At 51.2% G+C, this 27351-nt stretch overlaps 1 protein-coding gene and 1 non-coding gene across 10 annotated transcripts in view; both read right to left on the reverse strand.

Moving 5' to 3' along the window:
* The window catches only part of Trerf1 (transcriptional regulating factor 1), a 229999-nt gene that overhangs the window by 177295 nt on the left and 25353 nt on the right, over nucleotides 1-27351 (reverse strand). The gene's annotated exons all lie outside the window — the stretch shown is intronic.
* LOC114705376 lies at nucleotides 2564-2667 on the reverse strand. Its single transcript, XR_003736382.1, has one exon. It is a non-coding gene; the product is annotated as a U6 spliceosomal RNA (small nuclear RNA).

Genomic DNA, 27351 nt, shown 5'->3' on the forward strand with positions numbered 1-27351 from the left:
GGAGGGGGAGGGGAGGAGAAGAGAGGGAGGGAGGGGGGGAGGGAGGGGGAGAGGGGAAGAGAGGAAGGGAGGAAGGAAGAGAATAGGGAAGGAGAAGGAAAGGGAGGGGGTGGGGAGGGAGGAGAAGAGGAGGGGAGGGAAACCTAGGCGTGGTAAATGCACTTGTAATCCAGGCGCTGAGGGTGCAAAGACAGTGGACCCCTGGGACCCCCTGGGGCCTGGCCTACTTGGCAGTTCCAGGCCAATGAGATGCCCTGCATGGAAAAAAGACAAAAAACAATGGAGGTGGAGTGTGCCTGAAGAATGACACCCTCCAGCGTCCACTCTCAGGCCAGCACATGCGCACACACACACACACACACACACACACACACACTCACACACACACTCACACACTCACACACACTCACACACTCACACACACTCACACACACTCACACACTCACACACACTCACACACTCACACACACTCACTCACACACACTCACACACTCACACACACACTCACACACACTCACACACACTCACACACACTCTCACACACACACTCACACACACTCACACACACTCTCACACTCACACACACACTCTCACACACACACTCACACACACTCACACATACTCACTCACACACACACTCACTCACACACACACACACACACACACATTCACACAAAACAAATACATAAGCTGGGTGGTGGTGGCGCACGCCTTCAGTCCCAGCACTTGGGAGGCAGAGGCAGACGGATCTCAGTGAGTTTGAGGCCAGCCTGGTCTACAAAGCAAGATCCAGGACAGCCAGGACTGTTACAATGAGAAACCCTATCTCGAAAAATCAAAAACAAACAAACAAACAGATTAAAACAAAACGAACACATACGAGTCCCACAACGGCACGTGTGTCAGGAGTCAGTTCACTCCACCATGCAGGTCACCGCACTCCGTAGCAAACACTTGTACCCATTAGGCAGTCTCTCCGGCAGCCGCCTTGCGTCTGGAGACAGGGTCTCTCACCGGGACCAGAGGTTCACCGAACAGGCTGCCTGGCTGTCCCGTGAGCCCCAAGGATCCCTGCTCTCCGCCTCCCAACTCTGAAGTGACAAGCACGGGCCACTCTGCCCAGCCTTTCACGCGGGCTCTGGGGATTCGACTCAGGTCCTGGCGCTTGTGCAGCAAACACTCTACCAACTGAGCCGCCAGCCCACCTTTGTTTTTACTTTTTTAAACAGTTCACACAAAAACAAAATGAGGCCCAAGAATAAATCTCTGGTCCAGAAGCAGCCCAAGCACGAATGTGCACAGTGCCGGCTGACGGTTGGCGTGTGGCTACCTCAGGAAAGATCAAACCAAAGTTCCAGCAGGAAGGTAGAAGCTGCAGGCCGACCTTCACCTGTGACCTTCATGTCGAAGGGGGCCACAAGATTTCTGTCTCTTGCTAGACGCCCGAGGCCGGGCTGCAGGTCTTGCAGAGGGCCTGATCTCCGCCGATGGGTGTGTCTGCCGGGCATCTGAAAACTTTACAGTAAATGGTGACTCATCTATGGAAGCCACTGTAGATACCACTATGTAATAAGCCGAAATTTGTTCCATCCACATGAAAGAGAAGCGCCGAGCACAGGGCTGAGCGTTTGAGTCAAACTGAGACCCCTGTGTACCACCACACTCCTCAGCATCCAGCCGTGAAGTTATCTAACGCCGGGGACTCGGGCAGAGGGAGGGGGGCCTCTAAGGAAGGCTCAAATTCATAAACACACAAATGCCGTCAGTTCTCCTCACGCTAAGTCTCTGTAAGTTCCACAAGTCCTTACGGTCCCCTGGCATGTCAGCCGCCGCCCCAAATACCAAAGAAGAAACAAGGTTCTTCCCTCCTGGAGATGGGAGTCCCTGACCAGCTGCTCTCCGTATACTTCCTCAGGACCTAGTAAGTTCTCATTTAACAGCGCCATCTTACAAAAAGGGAAACTGAGGCAAAGAGAAATTAGGAAAGTCACCCAAGCTCACAGCTAGCACCCACAGCCAGTCTCCTGAAGCGCGGGGGGGGGGGGGGGGGGGCTGCCTCTACCACTCAGTGCAAAGACACAGAGGCAGGCGGACTCGGGTATCAAGGAGTCCAGGGCCTAGTGGGGGGCACGGACAGTACTGGGGTCCTCTCAGAGAGGGAGTGTACTGGGGTCCTCTCAGAGAGGGAGTGCTCGTGAGCTGCAGATGGTAAACTGCGGCTGGGGTAATATACGGACATCTTCCTGAAGGAAGAGCCCGGCAGTCGGGTGGAGGGGATGCCAGAAACAGTTAGAAATGCCTGGGTACCCACCCCAAGTTCACGATCACGTGGAATCTCACAATGTGATCTTACTTAGAAACAGGGTCTCGGCAAAGGGAACTGGTATATAACTCCTCTTGAGTTCATTCTCTTTTAATGTTGTTCGTGCATAGAAATATGGTGTGCGAGCAGTATGTACGGATGCTTCGAATGTGTGTGGACACACGCGTGCTGTGCTCAGCAGAGGTTGGCAGCAGGTGTCTCTGTCAATCACTCTCCATTTAGTCACCGAGGCAGGGTATCGAACATAAGGACCGCCTCAGGAATTTGCAGGTCATCCTTGCACAGGGGCCGTGCTAATCTCTGCATCATTCCAATTTTATCGTATGAGCTGCTGAGGCGAGCCACAGCTGCTGAACTTAAGAGAAAACAGAAACACATAGGAGTGCATGCACACACACACACACACACACACACACACACACACACACACACACGAGGGGCAGGCAACTTGTGTTTCTACAAGCTGAAGAGTACCAAGGACTACAGGAACTGAAAGCGAGGTGTAGACAGACCTTTTCCTGCCCAGGCCTTGATTTCAAGCATCCAAAACTGAAAGGCTCATCCGGCCTGAGGCGCTCTGCTGGGGTAGCCTTAGGAAGCTATGCTGGGGTAGCCTTAGGAAGCTAAGAGAAGGTAAGCACCCAACAGATGTCCAGCTGAACTGGGACTCCACCCTGCGGGCTGCTGGCCAGCGCTTGAGCAGCAGAAAGGAGCGCATTCCAGTTTTCAGTGTGTTTTATAATTGGAGCATCCTTCAAATCCGCACAGTCCACTCCTGTAACTGTCTCTGCCCGCCCACATCCTCCTTGTTGGCACATCCCCGCTTAGGGCTGCAAGCACTGAACGGAACATCTGTTTGCAGACAGTGGCTGACTTCAGCAGGAGACATTCTTCTGACTAGACGCTCCCACCTACCACACGGGCTGCTCAAACTCCACATGTCCAAAGTAAGCTCAGTTCAACATCCTCACACACCTCACTCCCTCCGGGCTCTCCCGATCTTCACTGGTTGTGCCCTGAACATCTAGTCACCTCGCCAAAAGGCTTGGGGGATCGCCCCATACTCTCTCCACCACCCCCATACACACATACATCTTGTATTCTGTACATGGCCCATTCTTGTTATTTTCCACCCAGGGTTACTATTGAGACCCACCCTGGGTTTTCATGCCCCCCCCCCCACACACACACCACCACCTCGTTCAGCCACAGTCAGAAACGCAGCTTTCAGAGGCACACATCCAGAGACACCACCCCAGTCTGGGGACCTCTGGGGACTCACAGTGTTTGGTCAAGCAAGAGCCCCACCCAACCTCCTTTCTCAGTCCTTCCTAATCAAGACACCTCCTCAGCCACGCAGATCCTGCCTTCTCCCTGTTCCCTGACCTGATCCCACCTCCCTGTCCCAGGTAAGCACCCAAAATCCAAGGCATTAACCACCCTAGGACTGACGCTTTCCCATTTGGGAGATCACCACTCAGTCAAGAATGAAGTGCTGGGCACAGCAGGTGGCTCACAACTGGCTGGAACTCCAGCTCCAAGGAACCTGACACTCTCTTTGGGGGCACCTCACATGTGGCATTCATACTTACACACACACAAGTTTTATATACATACATACAAATATATCACAAATAAATCTTTTTTTTATCAATGTGTGTGACTGAGTTGGTAGAGTATCTTCCTAGTGTGTGTGAATCCCTGAAGTGGGTCACCAGTACTATATAAAGTAAGTGTGGTGGCACATGCTTGTAATCCCAGCGCATGGAGGATGGAGGGAAAAGGATCAGAAGTTCAAGGTCATCCTCATCTATATAGTGGGTTCAAGGCCAGCCTAGGTTACATGAGACCCTGCCTCAAATGGAGACGCTTCAGCCCTGCAGACAGATAGGAGCACTGGGGGTATTTTCAACTGTTCCCAATGAACGCCAGCAAACAAAGCCGTTCCTTGAGGTGGACCACCCCAGCTGCAGACTCGAGTGAAGGGCAGACACTCTTACAGCTGTGCTCAGAGTCCCCAGTGTCACCTCCTGGGGTCCGCCATCAGCACCGTATCATGGGAAGGAAGAGTGAGGCTCTGGGGGCCGGGATTAGTAACTCAGTCTTCCTTCTTGGAAAGGGCAGGAATCAAGGACCACCCAAGCCACGTCTCTGTGGAGGCTTGAACAGAATGGCCCCCAAGGGCTCATATATTTGAGTGCTTGGTTCAAAGTTGGTGGAACTGTTTGGGAAGGATTAGGAACCTCTTGAGGAGGGGCTGTGTCCCTGGGGTGTGGGTGGGGCTCTGAGCTTTCAAAATCCCACACCATTCCCAGGCCGTGCCCTCCTCCCGCTTACGCCCGCATATCGGATGTAAGCTCTCAGCTACTGCTCCAGCGCCATTCCTGCCTGCCTGCCTGCCTGCCTGCTTCACTCCCCGAGAGCCATGGACTCTAACCCTCAGGAACCACGAGCCCCCAAATGAAATGTTTCCTTTCATAAGTTGCCTTGGTCATGATATCTTTGTCATTGCAATAGAAAAGTAATAACTAAGATAAATAGGGACAGAGAACATGGTTAACTCAGCCCTGAGACACAAGGCCCGGACACAGTGTCTCATCAATGTGTGTCCGGGGTGAAGGTAGCTTGGATCCCCTCCTGTGGGACTCTCTAAGCCTCTCACTCATGTCCTCGTCTGAAAAAAAAAAAACAAGAAAAATTGGCCCTGCCTACGAAGAGTTGTATCAGGAAGAGATAAAACGATGAATGAAGACACGGTGTTCTGACTCTGCCTGTGAATGTCTTTTTTTGCTGGGAAATGAACCCAAGGCCCCTGGGCCAGGAAGGGCTCTACCCCTGAGCTACTGTACCAGCCCAACAGAAGGTCTTGTCCTCCTGAGTCCTGACTGCAGGTCTGAAATGGATGGGCACAGACTTTGCTTACCCTTCCCAGGCTGCAGCCCTCTCGAGGGGTTCCCAGTGGTTCTGCAGGCTGTCTTTTTCAGGGGGTGTCTACCTCCTCCTCTCTGTTGCCACACAGACGTAGCTGGCCCCGCTTGGAGCCCCAGACATTGCGGCAGTGGGGACAGAATGAGAAAGTGAGGACTTACTCTGCCTGGAGCACTAACTGCCTTAACGGGAGCCCAGAGCCCTCTGATCTCTTATGTGGGTATCACTGCGACCTCTTCTAAGAAAGAGATACGTGATTCGCCCAAAACCACACGGCAATGCAGTGACTCAAATCCAGCTTTTTGTGGATGCCTGGTGCCCAACGTTCCCCTCACTGCCAGGATTTTCCCCGCCTTTCTGCTAAAAACCTCAATACGGGTCACCGAGAATGGACCGGTGGGTAAAAAGCCTTGCGGCCAAGCGCGACCACCTGAAGTCCGTCAGTCCGTCCCTGAGACCCACGTGCTAGGCGGACAGACGTTGTCCTCTGACTGTTATAGAACGCTATTGCATGTGCTTATTCCATACACATGCAAAACAATAAACAATTTTAAAATAAAATTATTAAATTAAACCAACTGCAATATGTAACAGTCACAATTTTACTGCCGAGAATATTAATTAAATGACTTTTAAATTAAAACTTCATTGTAAAGAACTTGAAAGAGCCAGCATTATGCAGCTGTATCAGCCAGACCCAAAGTCTCTAACTCCATGAACGCTGAGTTACAGTTGATATGGCCACAGGCTCTGGGCTTTCCCAGGCTCTCACAAGTGCGTCTACCTAGGAAAGGACCGGATAAGACAAGCCATCTAGAGAAGAGGGTGGAGATCTACAGGTCTGACGTCAGTCGTCCTAACATGCCCTGATTCCTCACACTGACGCTGCTTCCCTTTCGTTTTTCCATCAGGGATAAGTTAGCTTCTTCCGCTTCGGGGTTGTCTCTGGGGGGCTTACTCCCCACAAAGCAGAAATACTGGTCAAGCAGTTCAAAGGCTGCGGTTCAAAGGCTGCCGTGATTCTTGTGGTCATGACATTCTCCTGAAAAGTCGGCTCCGCTCTTCAACCTTGAAGGAGGAGGTACCCAATTTTCTTTCCTACTGGCCTCAAGGGTAGGTTTCGTAAAATTGACCCAAGCCAAGTTACCTTTATTCCCAGCATTCCAGAGGCTTAAGCAGGCAGATCTCTTTGAGTTCAAGACCAGTCTTGCCTAGATATCAAGTTCCAGGACAGCCAAGGCTATATATCAAGACCCTGTATCAACAATAATAACAACAACCACTCAATTACAACTCTTGTTCCAAGCCCAATGAAACCCTACCACTGAGTCGGTTGAAGCTCCATCTTTTGCAGTTAGCAATTTTACCTTACATCTCTTCCGCACATCTGTGTATTATCTGGACTTCATATGAAATTCTCTTTCCCCGGGCTGACTGGGTTACCAATACAGTCTATGCACCGGCCTTCACTGTCTGTATCATTCTGTGCATAATTCTCACAGTGTGCCTTACCCATGGGTTATCATAACTGTTTCCTCATCCATTCCTTTCCCCCTTTACACAATTCTACTTATTTTAATTTTATTATTATTTATTTTTGAAACATGGTCTCATGTAGCTCAGGCTGGCCTAAACTCCAAATGTCACCTTGACCTCCTGATCTTCACCTGCTGAGTGCTAGGACTACAGGCATGCCCCACCTTACCTCGTTTTGATTTTATCATTTTTAAGAAAACTTATTCTTTTACTCAGCTGGCCTCAAACTCAGAGATCTGGCCGCCTCTGCCTCCCAGTTGCTGGGATCAAAGGCGAGTGCCACCATGCCTGGTATTAAAGATTTTCAAACACAGCTGCTTTTTACACCAAATATTCACTTCCCATTGGTCAGCTCTGTCCTAATATGGTACAGCTCCAGTGCCTCCCACTGGCCTGTCTCGTCAGCTTCGGGACCCTGATGCTTTCAAAAGACTCTCTGGGGTCTTTTGGGAAAATCAGGGACACCAGCTGTCCCTGGCTCACATTACCACAGCCTTTCAGGCTGCATGGCTCTCCCTGGAGCGCCACTGTCGGCCATGGGCTCGAAGCATCAACTTTAACCCCTGTAACTTCTATGTACAAGCAGCCACAGGGCCGTCTGCCATCTTCTTTGAATAGAAATTGTGTCATTCGTAAACAGCCGTATTTTTATCTCTTCCTTCCCCATGCCAATCCCTCTAGTATTTTTTTTCTTTCTGTTTTGTTCCTATATTGTCATGACAAGCCTCTGTTAAAGAAGAGCCGAGATAAGGACTCTGGGTTACTTCCTGTTTCTCTCCTTCAGAAGCAGCCTCTAGGGAAGGCTGTGCCCAGATCACACACAGACCCTTCCTCGGTGTAGGGCAGATTCTCTGACATGCCTGTTTTAATGTTATGATACTTAATACTGCAGACATCATGGGTTTTCAGTACTTTTCTGCATTCAGTGAGACCGAATTCCTTCATCCATCAAACTCTTGCTGAGTCTCGGTTACATATCGGGTTCTGTCCCGACATCTAGGTCTTCAGCTTTCACGGTTTCTTTCTGCTAACACTAGTGTGTTGAGTTGGACTTAACTTCCTGGGATAAGCCTTATTTAGTAATGTCTCAAGACTTGAAATTTTTTTAATCTAACTTCACTTTGTTGTTTGGTTTTGGGATAGTGTCTAAACTGCACAATCGGTTGAGGATGGCCTTGAACTTTGGATTCTTCTCCCTACACCCTCCAAGTGCTAGGATCACAGGCAGGGTCCACCATGCCTGGTTTATGCAGTACTGGAGCTAGAACCCAAGGTTTCATGAATGCTAGGCAAACACTACCAAGTGAGTTACCTCCCCAGCCTTATCTTTCACTTGGGAGAGGAGTGTGATACAGAACCGCATGTAGCCCAGGCTGGCCTAGAACTGATCCATCTCCACCATTCATGTGCTTGAATTACAGGTGTTAAACATCACACCCAGCTTCAAGACTGACTTTCAAACTTGATCTTAGCCAAAAGGCCGAGAAGACATGCAAGACTTGTCTGGATTGATTTTTACTTTTTTATAAGAACTTAAATCTGACCGGGCAGTGGCGATATACGCCTGGGATCCCAGCACTCAGGAGGCAGAGGCAGGCCGATCTCTGAGAGTTTGAGGTCAGACTGGTCTACAGAGTGAGTTCCAGGGCAGCCAGAGCTGTTACACAGAGAAACCTTGTCTCAAAAAACCAAAACCCAAAAACAAACAAACAAAAAAAAGAACTTAAATTTGTTAGGTGACTTTAAAATTTAAATAGAAAAGCTATTGAGGCATGAACCTTCTGGATGCACCTCAAATGTTACCTCCTCCGTGACGGCCTCCCGACCCCCACCTTTCTGAAGTAGTGAAGTTCCTTCACGAGGACTTTAAAATAACCAAATGACCAGGTACCTGAGTCCCCCTCAAAACTCCCTCGGTGCCCTGAGGAGCAGCATGGACACCTCGCCAGTGCGGAGCCACATGGCCAGCGTGGTCGTTACTCAGCTAACGTGTCCCGAAGCTGTCGGGCCACCCATTTGTGCACTCCTTTAGTTCATAGACGACTTTTTGAGGCTGTGTTTTGCTCTGGGCTCTCTGTCTGGCAAGGTCTCGTGTAGCTCAGGCTGGTCTGGAACATGTGATGAGGCGGCCGTGGCCCTTGCTCTCCTAACCGGCTGCCTCCCACCCTGGGTTCTGAGACTGTTCACGGACCACTTTCCCTGGCCAGCCTGCGTCCACACATGAACTCAGTCTGTGATTTGCTTCTGACTCAGGTCCACGCCTGAGCAGAGGAGCAGAGCGGTGGCAGGCAGACCTCCTGCCACGGGACGGGACTGGCAATCTCTAGATAGGACGCTTGTTTCCCAGCGGCTTTAGGAAAAGGGGACAACACAGGATAGAGCTAGGAATGGTCCCAGTAAGTGCCCCCAAACCAGCCCAAGTGGCTCGCAGCAACACAGAGGTAAAGGAACCATCTATCAAGACAACACCACGGCCACGGCAGAGCAGGGCTCTGTGCAACCACAGGGTAGCCTGAGGTCCAGCTGGGGTAAATAATTAACCCAAGAGTCACAGGGCCTGCAAGCGGATGGACTAGCACTGAAACCAGTGCCCTCTCTCCGCACACCTGTATCCCTGACGGAGGGTAGGCAAGGCCAGGACCTGGGTACCCAGCACCGAGCAGAACAGGAAGCCACACAGGCGCTCTGAGTGGAACCAGAACTTAGAGGAGGAAATAGGACGCAAAGCAGAGCGGCAGCGTCTCGGCCAGGATCCCAGCCGGAAAGAATCGCAGTCTCCACTTCCTCAGACCAGTCTGCCGGGGCTGAGCTACAGGAAGTAATTGCGGAGCTGTCCACACCCAAGATGTCACAGGCTGGGTCTGGGTGGGTAGGCCTCTCAGATCCACGGACCCTAAGGGAGATCTGTGCAGGCACGCAGGCAAGCAGGCTTCTCACAGCCGTGGGCATCTCCACCCACACTCAGAAATGGAACATGGCCTCGATGCATGGGAAATCTCAGCCTGGGATTTCCTTACCAGCTAATGAACAGGGGATGCACCAGATGGCTGCTACAGGCACTGTGGATTCTGTCCATAAACCCTAAAGGCACAATTTAAGTGAAGGGTTCTGTGGTCGACAGGCCACATACATACATACATGCACACGTACATATGTGTTCATTCCATGCCTTGCTTCCTCCCCTCGTCACTTTTCTGAGAGCTAGTCTTGGGCAGGTATCAACCTAACATATCCCTTTTTAATTTGATTCTCTGTTTGTTCAGCTGACTGATTTCAGTTATCTGAATCAGGATGCCACGTAGCCCAGACTGGCCTTAAACTGGCTCCATGGGCCACGTAGCCGAGGGTGAGTTTTAATTCTTGATCCTTCTGCCTCCATCTCCCAGGGGCTGGCATTACGGGCATGCACCACCACGGTATCATCCCAAGAAAAGCAATTTAGGGCCAGGGAGATGCCCCCTTGCTATGCATGAATGAGGACCAGAAGTCAAGCTCCCCAGCATCACACAAATGCCTAAATGCCTTGTGGGCATGGAGGCCTGCTTGTAATCCCAGTGCTCAGGAAGACAGAAGCAAGGAATTGATTGCCTTGAGCAAGCCAAGTAGCTACCCTAGGCAGATCCATGAGCTCCGGGTCCAAGTGAGAGACACTGCCTTGGTATATAAGGTGAACAGCAATTGAGGGAGACACTCGGGGTCAACCTTCGGCCTCCACATACAGGCACATACCTTCTCACTCATGGGAACACCCATATACACACACACACACACACACATACAAAATCTTAATTAACTAAATGTATACTATGATCCAGTTCATACAACTATTAAAAAACTGCCACCAAATATTTGCCCTCACGTGTGCAAAGCACACCACTATTTTCACTCTTTACTTCACTATGTGTCCAATCCACTAGGTTGATTTACGAACCCTCTAATGGTCCACAGGTCCAGCTCTTATTAGCCTTTCTCTTAGAGATGGATATTTATATCGCTGTCTTTCACTTTACACTATCACAGCAACATCTCCTGAACACTGCACACGCAGGAGAATTTTCCTCCAGGGCAGGCACCTTAGTCTGGAATGGTTAGGTGCTGGGATACGGGCTTTTAAGATCTGGATAAATAGCATGGTTTCCACCTTTCGCTCTCACCGGCAATGTGGGAAACGACTTTTTACCAAATCAGTGTGTTATCAGGCACATCCATCTTTTTTGATCTGATAGGTTACAACCTCCTGTTGAGGTTCTGACACATGGCATCACGTGACAGTCTATGCATCTCCAAATCCCGAGGAAACTTTACACTGTTTTCCACGAAGATTTATGCTCATGCCCTTCATATATTTTTTGGTAAGATTAGTGACCCCTTTACTTCCCAGAGCTTTGTATGCTAAGAAAATGGACTCCTAGAGCCGGGCGGTGGTGGCGCACGCCTTTAATCCCAGCACTCGGGAGGCAGAGCCAGGCGGATCTCTGTGAGTTCGAGGCCAGCCTGGGCTACCAAGTGAGTTCCAGGAAAGGCGCAAAGCTACACAGAGAAACCCTGTCTCGAAAAAAAAAAAAAAAAAGAAAAGAAAAAAAAAAAGAAAAAAAAAAAGAAAATGGACTCCTAGACAGATCGCAATTTCTTCTCAGATTGTCATCTTTTGATGTCATTTGGTTTGTTTGTTTTTTTCCACAATAAAAAAAAATCCTATCGATCTTGTATTCTATGGCTTATACTCCAGTGTCAAATTTAGGAAGGAATTTCTAAGATGATAGAACATTTTTCTGATTTTTTATTTATTTATTTTTTTTAAGACAAAGTCTTATGTAGCTCAGGTTGGCCTGGTCTCGAAGTTGCTATATAGCCAAGGATGCTCTAGGAAGTTCAGATCCTGCCTCCCCCACCCCCCAAGCTGAGATCGTAGGCTTGAGTCACCACACCGGGTTTATGCAGTGTGGGGAGGCCAGCATTCTGCCGCCTGAGATACATCCCCAGTCTCCTCACGGGACTTTAATATGGCACCTCCTGCCTGTCGCCTCAACACCAGCAAAACTGGCCACAGGCTTGACAAAAATCTACCTTTCCCTGGTGAGGAAGCACCTAATTATTCCCATAAGAGTTTTTATTGGAAACAGATGTTTAATTTTTTATCAACTCTTTCCATATCTTATTTTCTCCTCAGATACTGTAAAATGACGAATGCTTATTTCTAGAGACCCGAACACTGACTGCCCTATTCTCAAATTCCCATTCAGAAGCCCACATGACTACACAGCTCCCTCCCTGGGCAGCTGGATTCTGTCTGCTCACTGTGTTGTTGGGGCTTTGAGTCTCAGCTTGCAAAACGGAAATCCCTCTGCAGTGGAGTACGCACACTCTTCTGTCATATAGTGGTGCCCTGCCTTCATACAAGGAATCCAAGTGTTCCCGCTCTGCTCCAGGACGATTGGAATGGTGTCAAAATCACCTGCACCTTCAACATTCTGCAACTATTTTAAGGGACAGCTCTTGGTTTTGTAGTTTCCCCACATCTTCCACAGTAATTGGCCTGTTTACACTGTGTTCTATTTTGGTATGATTTTTAAAATTAAAGAACACGTACTTTCATAATTCATAAATGATTTCTAAACACAGCAAGATTCCTCCAGACTCACTAGAAGAAGCAAATTACAGCCTGCACCCCAGGCCTTACTCAGACAATGCCAGATCAGCCCGGCTCCTGAATCCTGCATCCCTGTTCCCCACCACGCTTAAGGCCTCTTTCTTTATTACCATGAGATTCATACAAAAGAAGAGGGAAGATCTGTAACAAGCCAGGACCATCCTCCGGAGAAGCATGGGTCCCAGCACTGCCGTCCTGACTGTGCCGGCCAGTTTTCACGCCCACTTGACACAAGCCAGAGCCATTTTGGAAGAGAGAACCTCGGCTGAGACATGTCTCCACCAGACTGGCCTATGGCACCCCTGGGGTGCACTTTCTTGATGGATGACTGCTGTGGGAGGGGCCAGCTCACTGTGGGCAGTCACCCCTGGGCTGGTGGTCCTGGGTGCTGTAAGAAAGCAGGCTGAGCAAGCCATGAGGAGCAGGCCAATAGGGAGGATTTCTCCGTGGTTCTGCATCAGTTCCTGGCTCCAGGTTCCTGCCTTGAGTTCCCGCCCCGACTTCCCTTCATGACAGAGTGTCGCCAATAAGCAAACAAGCCTGCCTCAGCCGTCAAGGAAGGGCTGCCCAGCCACTCACTTTCCCTCTGTTATTAACTCCAGGGCGGCCCTTCAGTTGCTTCCAGGCTCCTTTCCTCTCTCTTTTGAAAAATTTAAAATATGTGTCTGTGTATGTGTGTGTGTGTGTCTGTCTGTGTGTGTGTGTGTGTCTCTGTGTGTATGTGTGTGTGTGTGTGTGTGTGTGTGTGTGTGAGAGAGAGAGAGAGAGAGAGAGAGAGAGAGAGAGAGAGAGAGACTGTGACTGTGAGCACGCAAGGTCAGAGAACACCTCTCAGGGGTCGGCCCTCTCCCCCACTGTAGTTTCTGGTGATCACACTCACGCTATAAGGTGTGTTTCCCCACCCCCCACCTCTCTGACACCAGCAGCCTCCAGGACAGGGGACCTACAAGTGTTCACTCACCACACCCCTTCCCGAGGTGAAATGCTTGGTACACATGGACTCGATCAACAGAACGAAGAGTGAGAGCCTGTCCACGAGAACAAACACCAGAAAACAATCCCAGAAGGCCCTGCGCTGTGGAAGCACTGTGAGGCCAAAGTGCCCACAGTCGGGGAATGCTCCAGAGGCCCTTCGGGCAGGGGGACACGGCCAACACTGCAGGCTGCATCTGCCTGGCTGGAGAAGGTAAGGTTCCAGATAAGCCTGTTTACGTGCGGGCTCGGAGCCACGCACAGAGCCGGCCATGGGAACCACTGAGGGCTCCGGTGCAGGAAGGGAACAGGAAGAAAGCGGTAATTTGGTCACACTCCCTACACTCTATGATGCCAGGCTTGTCTTCAAAGAAATGACTAGCTGTGCCAAGAACCTGGGTGAGCTAGGGGTGCGTAAAACCACAGCCCTGGGCTGTTGCCACGAGTGAACTGCAAACACACACCATGCGCGCACACACACCACATGGGCGCACACACACACACACACACACACACACACACACACACATTCCAAGCTTTAATGACAGGCTGCAGACAGGAATCACACAGTTGTTTTTGTACTACACCGTCAAAACCACACCGTCACCCATCCTGTTAACTTCAGGGTCCATCTGTGCTAGGCCCAAACTTCTCCATAGTGAAGTGTTCCTGACCACCCCATCAAAGGCAGATTCTGGCTGGGGCGAAGGCTCAGTCCGTAAACCGCCCACAGCGTATAAGCACGCGAGGACCTGATTTCAATTCTCCAAAGCCCATATAAAAATGTCTGGGGCCATGGCACTCACTGGCAAATCTCAGCGATGGGGAAGCCCTGTCATGAGACTCCTTGGGCTCAGTCTACAGGAGTAGGTGAGCTCCAGATTCGGGGAGAGACCATGTCTCAAAAGTTAAGGTGGAGAGTGGCTGAAGACACCACCAGCATTGACTGACCTCTGGCCTCCACACGTGTGTGCACACAGGCACACACACAGAGGAAAATTCTGGGTGTACTATTGTGGGTGTGGTCCCAGCCTCTGTATTTCTTTCTAAGCACCTACCTCGGGATGGCGAAGGACTAGATGATTCTGAGACTGTGGTGGGCTCACAAGTCGTGAGCTGAGAGAAAACTAGAGGCTGTGGGGCATACGAGGCAGAGGGGGAATTAAGGAGAGATCCTAGAGCAGAACACACAAATGGATCCACACACTCTTGTGTTTACTGGGAGGCCAGTCACTAACAGACAGGACAGCCTGGAGTCATCAGTGAGGAGGAACCACCCCCTAGATTTCACAACTACCATCTAATTGCTTTCACAGAACTATCCAAGCAGCCCTAAGCCAGATCCTTCAAAAGCTGATGCCAGGATTAAATCATAAAGCCCTAAAGTGTCACCTCAATTAGCCTTGATAAGGAAGAAAAACAAACCTTGAACAGCCATCCACCTGCCTTTCCTCTCAGGGTCACGCTGAAGTTCAGGTTCAAAGGAAAACACTCTTAAGTAGAGAATGTGTCGTTAGGGATGGGCCAGTCCAGAGAAATCTATCTGAAGGTCCAAGAAGATGCTGGAAACTGATAAGACCTGCCATGGTCGCTCTCTTTAAATGAGGGAGAAGCAGGTATGTGCACACGAGTGCAGTGCCCATGGAGGCCAGAAGAGGGTGTCAGAGCCCCTGGAGAGGGAGAGACAGGCAGTTGTGATGCCTACAATGATGCTGGGAACCTAGCTTGGGTCACAGGCAGGGGCAGCATGTGCTCTTCACCGCCGGCCATCTCTCCAGGCCTGCTCCTCCAGCAGCTTCTTCCCTGTCTCATCGACAGTGGTGGACTCTGAATCAGATGGCCTGTGTTTCGAGCCTCTCACCTATCACCATGGTGATAAATTATGCCAATGGTGGGTCTACAGAGGTAACCGTCATGGCACATGTCCCCAAACAGACCAGATGCCACACTCACATGACCCACAGAATTACGCCGTGCGTGGCAGCAGATCAACACACACTGAGTGGCTAATGTGTGCAGAACCCCAGCAGCCGCCCTGAACTCGAGGGGTTGGAAGAAAATGAGGTGTCATTCCTGCTCACATAGCAACCAGATGTTCCAGATGTTCAGTTCCCTGATGACTGGTACTCAGCAGGATAGAGAATCTCCCACAGCCATTAACTAATGACAACTCTTCAATGGACAGCGGGCCATTGGCTCTAAATGGACGGAAGGCTGAGGGCAGGCTCTGTTAGGTACTCCCGCAGCGGGGCTGACTAAGCAATACTAAAGAAAGAATTAATCTGTCCTCCAGAAGCCGGGCTGGGAGGGGGGGCGGAGTTCAGGCCCCTGCGCTAACCAATCAGAAGCTATTTTAACTAAATCACTAACCCTTCAGCTCACTTTGGAGCCCCCTATGAGATCAGAACTGAACACTGACACTTCAGCGCAGCGGGCGTGGCTCAGCTGGTGGAGTCTGCCTAGCACGCAGAAAGATCCCGGGTTCAAAGTCATCCTTGACCACACAGGGAGCTTGAGGCTGGCCTGGGCTACATGAGACACTGTCTCACTAACAATAAGAAGAAAGTAGCCCTTCTTTGTTCTTTATTCCCCAACAACCACCACTTCATCCAACGTGCAGGCCCCTCCTTCTCTGACAAAAAAGCACATTAGCCCACTTGAAAGCAAGCCTCAGGTCTACGCTGCAGAAAACGGATCAAAGGCATTTCGTGTGCCCTCTTCAGGACTCAGCTTACAAGCCAGGAGTGGTGAGTGCAGTGTCTCTAAGACCCGCTCCACCTTGAAATACAACAGTAGACATTTCCCTCTGCAGTCGGAGAGAAAAGCTCCCCAGCCACGGCCCCTGCCTCGTCCTGCACTGCACGGGGAGGATGGGCCTGGCCAGGAAACAGATAAGAAGCTGCAGTCCCAGACGCCCACCAATCGCCTGCACGGCCGGCCTGCGCTTCGCCGGCCCACACAGGAGGAGGAACACCAGCGCCCAGCTGTCCCTCCAACGCTTGCCAGGAAGAAATCTCCATCGAAGTTTTCTGTTGCTTCGCAGCATTATTTTCTTTTTAATGACTTTTTTAAATACCGTAAGTCACAAGATGAATTCATTACAGATAATCAAAAACATTTTATTTTTAATAACTTCTTTAAATCATAAAGTGTCTGTTTGCTACAAAAAAGTCAAGAACTTATTAAAAGAAAATCCCACTTATAAACAAATCTAAACTTATTCTGTTAATTACGCCACATTCCAACTGAGACTCTAAGTCACTGGGGGGTTGGAAATGACCTTCTAGACTGCACTGGTTAAGTCCGAGGCTATGTCATGAGAGACCACAGTGACCTGGTCAAGTCCTTCCCTGGGATAGAAGAGGGCTTATCTCCACGTCCCTGGCAGGTGGCCACCCACCTCCACCCCAGTCCTCCCCACTTTCCAGATCTTTCTGGTAGCCTGGGCCTTTGCAGAGAGAGCAAGCTCCAAGAGTTCTCCCTGCAGCAGAGGGCGGGTTTATATGACGAAGCTTTTAAATTATTATTACTACAGCTATTGCGGCTGTTGTTAGTGCTGCATGTGCCACAGCGCGCAGGCGGGAGAGAGCAGCATCGTGCCCGGCTGAGTGAGGGCCTCCCTCGTTTCTGTGACTGAGTTTCATACTCCAGGCTAGCTGGCAAGTCTCCGTCTCTCAGCAGGGACACTGGGACTACCGATGTATGCCACCACATCTAGCCTTTTTATGCAGGTTCTGGGGATGTAGGGCAAGCACGTTTACCCACTGGGCAATCTCTCCAACCTCACGAACAAGCTTCTGTGAGTTTAACTCAGGTTCAACTCCAGGCTCAGTCTCTCACATGCTCCCTGACCCTAAGAACATCACTTGGCCTCTCGGAACGTAAACCTTCCTCATCTCCAAGATGAGAACAATTATTTGTTCCAAACAGTCGTTTCGAGGCTTTTGTTTTTAGATAGAGTGACTCCATGTACCTAGGCTAGTCTCAATTTTGTCATCCTCCTGCCTCAGGAGCCACCCAAATTATAAATGTACAGCACTATGCCTGGCTTGTTAGGAAATTTAATAGAGAAAATGTATACACAGAGCCCAACCATGTGCTCAATAAACAGCAAATACAATTATTGAATGGTAGCATGTAGTAAAACTTTCTAATGTTTTCCACACTTGCTCCCACCTGGAAATGTTCTTGGGGCTGGTGACATGGCTCAGCAGTTAAGAGCACCAGCTGCTCTTGCACAGGTTCAGTTCCCACCACCCCGTATGGTGGCTCCCAACCATCTATTATTACAGTTTTAAGATACTTGACACCTTTGGCCTGTCAGAGCATTGCATGCATGCTGTACACATACACACACGTAAACGAACACGCGTACACATAAAATAATGAACAAACCTTTAAAACTGTAGAAAGATGTTCCTTTATATCATGACCTAGCCTACAGCTACATAAACACACACATATAGAAAAGCAAAGAATTGCTGTGGAGGAACAGAGCCGAGCCATGTGTATCTATCTGGTCTGCTCCAGGGTTTTCCTCGTCTATTTTTTTTTTTTTTCTGTTCCAGTTCATTTTTTCTTCACTGTTGATTTGCTCACTAGTCTGATTATACCACCTCCTGGGTGATTACAAACCATGGTTTGAAAAGCCCCGATTTATAGTAAATCCTTCTACAGCTTCTTTTAAACTTAGCTTCACCTTCTAGACCAGAAAAAACAGGTGGAGGTCAAGATGGCTCAGTGAGCCAAGGCACTTGTAGCCAAGCCTGACGACCTGAGTTCAATCCCCGGGACACAGGTTATGGGAAGGGGAGCACTGGCTCCCGCACGTTCTCTTCTGGTCTCCACACGCACACTGTGGCACACATGTATATGTGCACACACACACACAAACAAAATAAATAAATGCAAAAAACTAAAACAAAAAGAACAGGAACACCACTCTTTCCCACACACTAGACCTGCATCTGAAGCATTCCCACCCTCTCAGGCAGCTGTATGTGAGCTGGCTTCCCAGTTCCCCCTTTATGATCTTGGTGTGTGGATGTGTAGCTGGGTGTGACTCGTGAGCAGAGCACAGCTGTGCGTCTGTGCACGCGTAAAGCTCAGAGCACAGCTTTCTTGAGTCAGTTTTCACCGTCCGCTTTGATTAGGATCTCTGGTCTTTCTGGCCTTGCCACATAGTCCAGGCACTCGCTTTGAAGCAGCTCTGGTCTCTGCTTCTCCGCTCACACCAGAAGTGTGGGGGTTACAGGTACACAACATTGCAGCCACCTTATGTTGGTTCTGGGGATCCAAACCCAGGCCAGCAGGCTAGCACTGCAGGGCCGTTTACATGAGCCATCTCCACATCCCCGTCCCTCCCGCCCGCCCCTCCCGCCCCCGCCTTTGAACTGTCTCTTCTTCTGAACTCCCTGCTTCCTCCAACTGCCTTCCTTTCATCACTGGCCCTCGCCAGGACCTTGTTCATTGGCTGTCAGGCTGTTCCTTCGTGAGTCCTACGCCAGCAGCCTGACCTGAGCAGGCTTGGACCTCCACTTTGGACGCTCTGACCATTTCCAGAAAAACTCGTGTGGATTCCTCTGGCTCCTCCCTGACTCCTCCTACAAAGTCAGATGTTCCTTTAAAAAATGTCTACCTTGGCCGGGCGGTGGTGGCGCACGCCTTTAATCCCAGCACTCGGGAGGCAGAGCCAGGCGGATCTCTGTGAGTTCGAGGCCAGCCTGGGCTACCAAGTGAGCTCCAGGAAAGGCGCAAAGCTACACAGAGAAACCCTGTCTCGAAAAACCAAAATGTCTACCTCCTCTGTCCTTGCACAATTAAATTAGAATGTCTCAGGGCCCATCAAACGAGAAAAGTGAAAGTGAGGACTAGTTTCACTATGCAAATACGAGCCAGAGTCTATTACCAGAAGGTGCCCCCCTCTTACTCATCTCTGAACCAGCTCTGCCTGCTGACTCTGGGTCCACATCAAGAGGGCCTCCTCGCTCAGCCACATCTGCCTCCTCACTCAGCCACATCTGCCTCTCCAGAGTGAAAGCCACCAGCCCTGCTAGGTCTCTCACACCTGGCTGCAAACACAGCCCTCGGAGCTGAGATCTCCCAGCACCACCTTGTATGGGCAGGAAGCGATACACATCAAATACAGCCACAATTTCCCATATCCTATCTGCATTTGTGGTTATCAAAAAATGCATTCATGGTAATAAAAAAATTAAATGCAGACACACGTACCTGGTATATCATTACTCGGATGGGTTACGTTTTATAATTTGGGTTTTAAAAAAAAAAAGTTTCCAAAGCAGTGAAAAAACAATTTCACTCTGTCATCAAAACCTGAGCAGGCTTGTCTATGCCCTCATCTCACTGCAAAACCCATCAGGATGAGCCCACAGTCAACCTCGCCTGCCACCCATTACTGGCTGTTTATACAATCTGTGTCCTCAAGTGATGTGTTTGGGGTCGTTTTTAAATTTTAATAAAAAGGCCCCATGCAGCAGGGACTAGCCATCGTCCTTGCTCTCCTAGGGTCAACCGATTACGAAGCCCCTTTAAGCCCTCATGTGTGTGCCTGTCGTCTATGCGTTCTGCGGCCATCAGAATCCATGAGGAGATGCCGACTACCCGCGACTCCCCAGCTGATGGGTAGCTCCGTTTCCAGTGTTTTGCTCTTACGGACAGTACTTTTCCAGAAGCATTCTCAATATACAGCTCCTCCTGCCCACGTGGACAACTTTCTCCAGATTGTTTCATACCAAGAAGCAGAAAAGCCAAGACACACAATATGTGAACAAACCACTTCGTACAGCAACACAGAACCCCCTGCCCCCAGCACAACCCAGGGCACCGCAGCTCCCCACACCCTCAGTGTCCGCCGCTGGACTGCTTAACATCTGCCCATCAAATGGGTCCACACAGAAGCTTTGTAATTCTACCCCTGATTCCTAATAAAGTCGTCTCCTCAGGAGGAGGGCTCCTCTCCCCTAACTCTACGTCTCCTCTCCAGCTAGTGCCACAGCCCAGCTTATCGGAGCGTCTGTGGGATGACCTGATTCCAGACTATGCGACGTGTTTCCCCCACACTGGACACCACACACTGGCACCAAGGATTTCTGCATGTGCTGCAGAATGGACACCCAGGCGAGGAACGAGCTGGTCCAGTTCAGGTTCTGACATGGGGTTAGCACAGCCTCGGCTTGCGAATCGAGTCAGGTCTCCCTGATGAAACAGATGGACTCTCCACACCTGGGCTGAAGAGCGGGCGGGCGGGCGGGCGGGCACGGCCCTGAGCGGACAGCACCAAAGCCCAGCCTCGGGCAGGGCAGGCAGTGCTGCGCCGTTTGTGAATCACACTCCGACGGTGAGCTGTCCACATCGCTGGCTAAGAGCCAGCGCCGGTTACAAAGCGCTCTCTCTCTCTCATTTGTTCATCTGGTCCTTACATCCCTCCTTTTGTAGCACAGAAAACAAGGGGCCCAGGCCAGGGAGGTGGCCCAGGCCAGGGAGGTGGCCCAGGCCAGGGAGGTTGCCCAGCCAGGGAGGTGGTCCAGCCAGGGAGGTGGCCCAGGCCAGGGAGGTTGCCCAGCCAGGGAGGTGGTCCAGCCAGGGAGGTGGTCCAGCCAGGGAGGTGGTCCAGCCAGGGAGGTAGCCCAGGCCAGGGAGGTGGCCCAGGCCAGGGAGGTGGCCCAGGCCAGGAAGGTGGCTCGGTTGGTGCAGTGCATGTCACAGAAGCATGAGGCCCCGAGTTCAATCCCCAGAACTCACAGAGTTCTGAACTAGTGGCACAAGTCTGTAATCACATGCTGGGGAAGCAGGGTTGGCAGACCCCTGCAGCTCTGGCCGGCCAGCTTAGCCTCATCCGAGAGCCCCACAACAAGAAGAGGCTCAAAAACCAGGGTGGATGCTCCTCAGGCCGACCTCTCCTCTAGGCTCACACACAAACAGTCAGGTCCAGCTCAGTCCAGCTCTAGACCCAGGCCCTTTGCACACGCATGCCTACAACGCGACCACCTAGCCTCTGCTCTTCCAGCTTTTGCTCCTAGCCTGCCGCACACTGTCCTCGGGCTCCGGGCTTTGCTCCGCAAAAGCTCTCCTCCAGAACTTCAGAGGGCAAAGGCACCCTGCTCCCTAGCCCTGTTCACGCTGACAACAGACTCACCTTGGCATGCCGGGCTGGTGGCACCCAGAAGGTTGCCAATGGGCATCCCTCATGCTCTGCCTGCCTAGATTCACCCCACCAGAGTGAGCACACATCAGCACACACCTGTGATATATATATACACAGCCTCCTGACATCCTTCTGGAACTGCTCCCACAGTGTGGGTGGATTGCACCTGACCACACAGACTCTAGAGCTGGGCAGTATCCCGCAGGCACTGGCTTGCCGTGGCAGACAGCTGGTGGGCACTGGACGTGCCCCTTGAGACCAGAAACACAGACGGAGTCTGGGTAGACGATGAAGGAGTCCTCATGATAACAAAGCCTCAAGTGGGCCTCGGAGCACGGCTTGGGACTTCTGTTCTGATCAAGAAAGTAAGCTGCCAGCCCAGAACCACAGGTGAGGGCAGTTTAGTTCCAATGCCAACCACTTCTGGTCAGAGCAGTGATCAGTCGGCGACCGCAGACTCCACCATCCTGAATCTCTCAGAATGTCAGCATCATTCATTCCATAACTGTTTCTCCTCCTGCACACTGGACCCCACTCACTCAGCTGCTGGTTTTCTGGAATTCATCACGGGCCCAGCAGCAGAAGCCAAGAGAGCAGAAAGAAGGAAGGAGCTGGTACTGCCCCTCCATTAGCAATGAGATGCCGAGCTTGGGAGAAACGCCAGCCTTCCGGGCAGAGGCTCCTCTCGCCATCCTCTGCCATCACATCCTACACTGCCGGGCATTAAAGACGCACAGCGACTGTGTTCCTCTGGCTATCCCTGCAGCGGTCTGGGGGTGTCCGCCAGCTCCGTTCCAGGACTCGGGAGGTAAGAGCTGGCCGGGCGGTGGTGGCGCACGTTTTTAATCCCAGCACTCGGGAGGCAGAGACAGGTGGATCTCTGTGAGTTCAAGGCCAGCCTGGTGTACAGAGTGAGATCCAGGGCAGGCTCCAAAACTACACAGAGAAACCCTTTCTCTAAAAACAAAACAAAACAACAACAACAACAACAACAGAGCTGCAGCTCTGAAGCCTATAAAAAATGTGGACCTGCTGAAGTCAAGAATGAGTCTGCCCCAATACAAAAAAAAGAAGAAGAAGAAGGCGCTGCCAGCTGGCAGTGGTGAACTCATTTAGTCCCAGCACTCGGGAGGCAGAGGCAGGCAGATCTCTGAGAGTTCAAGGCCAGCTTGCTCTACAAAGCAAGTTCCAGGCCAGCCAGGACTACACAGAGAAACCCTGTCTTGGGGGGGGGGGGGGAGCTGAGTGTGGTAAAACCCTGAGGATCAGGAGTTTAGAGTCACCCTAGGCTACATGGTGAGTTGGACGCTAACCTGAGCTACCCAGGACCCCATCTCACAATAACACACAGCAAAAGGCTGAGGATGAGTTCACTTAGGGAATGTTTAGAAATGAGATCCAGGAGACTCCTGCACTTCCTCAGCCCGCCTCCCTCCACAAACACTGGCTATTCCCAGCATGCCGTCCACTTCCCAGGAACCCAGGACTGAGAGAAGTCCAATGCACTGGCACTGAGCCACACGGTCACACCCAGTTCCCCTGAAAGTGCTCCGTCCGTCTGCTGCCAGCTGAATGTGGCTGGAGACCTGACTCCAGGCCCGGACCCACGCGGCCTACAAACGCATCTCACACAGCAGGCCCAGGATCAGTGCTGTTGAACCAACGAATAAAGGCACTCATTATTCTGAGTGAGAATCAAGTCATTCCTAAGAAAGACGCCGCTCCACATTCCTCCACTGACTTCATCTCTCCAAGGATGGTGCACACTGGCATCTCTCTCTCCTCCCTTCCCTCCCAGCTCACTTCCATTTTGCTCCCACCCTGAGCACCGTGACTGCGGAACCCTTCATGGCTTTCCCTCCTGCAGGCTGACGGGCCCCACCAGGTCCGGGAGCCCTTGCTCGTCTCAACCGCGCGGGCGGCAGGTCATCCTAAATGAGCCAGGCTCAGGACAAAAACCAAGGGCCGGATGGAAGCTCATGACGCTGCCTCCTCCTCCTTTCTCTCTCCCTGGGGCCTTAGCTCTGTCAGATTTTGAAGCATAATGAGTTTTGTTTCATAACAGTCTTAAATGAACTGGAAGGGGGAAGGGAGTGGCAGCGATAAAAATCTTAATTAAAAAAAAAAATTCCTACAGGCAGATAGTTTTCCAAATCCTAAGATGTAATGAAAGTCCTAGGAGCTGAGGGCCCCAGCCAAGCCCCAGGGACACAGCATCAGCATGCATTTATGGAGCACCCATGGTATACCTGCCGTTCTTCCGGCTGCTGAGGAGGCTGCCGGGGACACACTCCTGTTCTCAGAGAAAGCAGACAGGCTGTTAAAGATCACGAGCATGGAAGGAAAGCAGCAGAGGCTGGGGGATAGCTCCGTTAGTGACAACGCTGTACGGCCTTGAGTTCATGCCACAAAGCCGGCAGAAGAACGCAGAAGAAGGATGTGTATGGGCTTACAGTCCCAGAGCTGGGAAGCTGGAGAGGGGTGCGCCTGGGGCTCGCTGGTCAGCGGCCCACCAGGAGAGGTCCGGGCCAGTGAGACGTGTCTCAGCTCCAGACCCTGTCTCAAAAATAAATGGGTGGACAGTGTCTGGGTAATGGCACCTGATCTGAGGTTGTCTTCACACTCGGGGGCAGAGCAGACGGGAAATGCGGCGGAGGGCAAGCGCAGTGATCAGCGCCTGTAGGAAGAGACACGACGGAGCAGAGATGTTCGAGAAGGGCGGGCTTCGCTGTACAGAGGGGTGCAGCGGAGGAGCAAGGCAGAGAAGGCGAGCACCCTGAAGAGGAGCATCCAGGGAAAGCCAGGAGGCCTGAGCTGGGGACGCCGCAGAAGACGGTGATACAAAGGGACCCAGACCACTGCAGGCTGGGTCGCCTCTGTCTCAGGTGAGGGAGGGTTCCCTTCCGTTTCCTGCCACCTCATCCTTCCTCTCCAGTCTCCTTTGCTCCCATTTAATAAGCACAGGCAGCTTCAAGTGATCCCGTCGTCTGCGAAGCTCTCGGCACAAACCTGAGGAGCCCTCAGGACGGCAGGCGGTCCCACTCAGACCGTACCCCCAGATCCACACAAGCCACCTTCCCTCACCCCAAGCTCACACCAAGAAGCAAGGAATAGAGCCTTCGGGTTGGTGCTGCCAACCCAAAGAACGTTGGCAATGAAAGCAATCTGAGACACTAAAATTTTAGACACCATTTTTAGACTAAATCAATCAATAGAATATTTTGCCTTTGTCTTTGTTTTTGAGACTAAGTCTTATTAGGTAGCCAGATTAGTCCTGAACTTGCCATCCTCCTGTCTCTGGCCTCCCAAGTACTGGGATTTCAGGCATGTGCTACCCTGTCTATCACAATAAGCTGTCTTCAGATAAGCTGAGCTTGCACCTGTCATCCCAGTACTTGGAGAACAGAAGCAGAAGGACCAGGAGTTCAAGGCCACCCTCAGCTCCACAGTGAATTCCAGGCCAGCCTGGCCTACACCAGACACTCTCAGAACAAACAAACAAAAAAACAGGATTCTTAAGATCTGTAAAATGTGCCGAGCAGTGGTGGCGCACGCCTTTTATCCAAACACTCGGGAGGCAGAGTCAGGCGGATCTCTGTGAGTTCGAGGCCACCCTGGTCTACAGAGCCAGTTCCAGGACCACCAGGGCTACACAGAGAAACCCTGTCTGGAACACGCCCCCTCCACACACACACCTCACAAAATCTGTAAAATTCTAGGTCAATACAAAGGAAGAGAGAGGGGGAGGAAGGGGAGGGAATGAGAAGAAAACAGGAATGGCGCCCGGGAACGGGCGCAACCAGACACAGAGAGGGACGGGCAGGCAGGCAGGCAGTTCACAAGATCCAACCTGCAGGCTAAGGCTGTCTGGTAACCCAGCTGGGTGAGCCCTGCACTTCAACCTCGTGACCCTGGCCTGAAACGCAACGGGAAGAGCAACAGCTCTTCTCCCTCTACGCTGCAAAGGCCGGAGCCCGGCAAGCACGTGCCAGTCAAACCCAGGGGAGGAAGCAGAAACTCCCCCGTGATTAAATCCATGCCAGAACCCCACAACAGACACACGACAAGCTACCAGGCAGCCCATTGTGGTCAGGGTGAATGCCAACAACAACTCCTGTACTGGAACCTTCTAGAATCTCCTTTCCCAAGTTGTCTCCACCTTCGTATCCATCCCCTAGCAACTGCTCTGCACGGGGAGAGAGAGAATAGTGCCCAAATAAGGGAAGGCGGAGGGGCACATGCAGTGTCGCTCAGCTGGAGGTGCTTGTCTTGCATGTGTAAAACCCTGGGTTACACACACACACACACACACACACACACACACACACGCACGCACAGAGCACCGCGTAACCAGATGTGGCAGCACACACCTTAGAGGCAGGGAGATCACAAAGCCAGTTTGGGACACACGAAATCCTTTCTGAAGAGAGAGGGCAAAAACAATTGAGAACACAAGAAATAATGGGGAAGCCTTCCAACAAGCAAGAACTGGTAGGAAAGCAATGCTGATCGATAGACGGTGAGCATTAAAAGTGCGGCTCCAACCCAAAACACACAGCTCAGCTCTGACACGCATCTGTGACCATGGGCAGTAACTTACCCCTCCAACTTCAGATAACCCCTCTTTAAAAAGACCATGAGACCCTAGAACTCTTACGAGAACTAAAGCTGGGCGGTGGCGGTGCACGCCTTTCATCCCAGCACTCGGGAGGCAGAGGCAGGTGGATCTCTGTGAGTTCGACGCCAGCCTGGCACAGAGAAAGATCCAGGAAAGGCTCAAAACTACACAGAGAAACCCTGTCTCGGGGGAATAGAGAGAGAGGGAGGGAGGGAAGGAGAGAGGGAGGAAGGGAGGGAGGGAGAGAATTAAAGTCCAGATTATACAACATGTGAAGTACAAAATGACTGTTTTCTTTTGTTGTTGTTGTTGGTTTTTTGTTTTGTTTTTCAAGACAGGGTTTCTCTATGTAGCTTTGAGCCTTTCCTGGATCTTTCTCTGTAGCCCAGGCTGGCCTCGAACTCACAAAGATCCACCTGCCTCTGCCTCCCAAGTGCTGGGATTAAAGGCGTGCGCCACCACCGCCCGGCCAAAATGACTGTTTTCAAAAACAAATATTTTAGTGTGTGTGTGTGTGTGTGTGTGTGTGTGTGTGTGTGTGTGAGAGAGAGAGAGAGAGAGAGAGAGAGAGAGAGAGAGAGAGAGAGAGAGAGAGAGAAAGCACATGTGTGTGATGCAATATGGGTGTGCAGTGTGCGTGATGCAGAAGCCAGAGGAGGACTTCAGGAGTCTGCCACTGTCACTCTCCCTCCGTCTCACTCCTTCAAGGCAGGGTCTCTCACAGAACCCCGGGCTCACTGTGTCAGCTAGCCTGGCTGCCCAGGGAGCGCCCATGATCCACCTGTCTCCACTTCCCAACACTGGGATTACAAGTCATGTAGTCATGCCCAGCTTTGTGCGTGGATCCTGGGGATCTGAACCTACTGAGCCATCTCTCCAGCCTATAATGAAGAATTATTTTTAACATTTATTTGTGTGTGTGTGTGTGTGTGTGTGTGTGTGTGTGTGTGTGTGTACACGCACATGCCGAAATGCATGTGTGAGAATCAGTTCTCTCCTTCCACTATGAGGTTCCCAGGGGTCAAACTCTAGTTGTCAGGTTGGTGACAAAGTGGCAGGTGACCTCACCTGCTGAGCCACCCTGCCAGCCCCCTAAGGGAGAAGTTTTAAAGACATGGAAAATGCTTATGATATCAATATTAAAGAGTACAAAATCA

This window comes from Peromyscus leucopus, chromosome 16_21, assembly GCF_004664715.2.
Source record: "Peromyscus leucopus breed LL Stock chromosome 16_21, UCI_PerLeu_2.1, whole genome shotgun sequence".
NCBI classification, from domain to species: Eukaryota; Metazoa; Chordata; class Mammalia; order Rodentia; family Cricetidae; genus Peromyscus; species Peromyscus leucopus.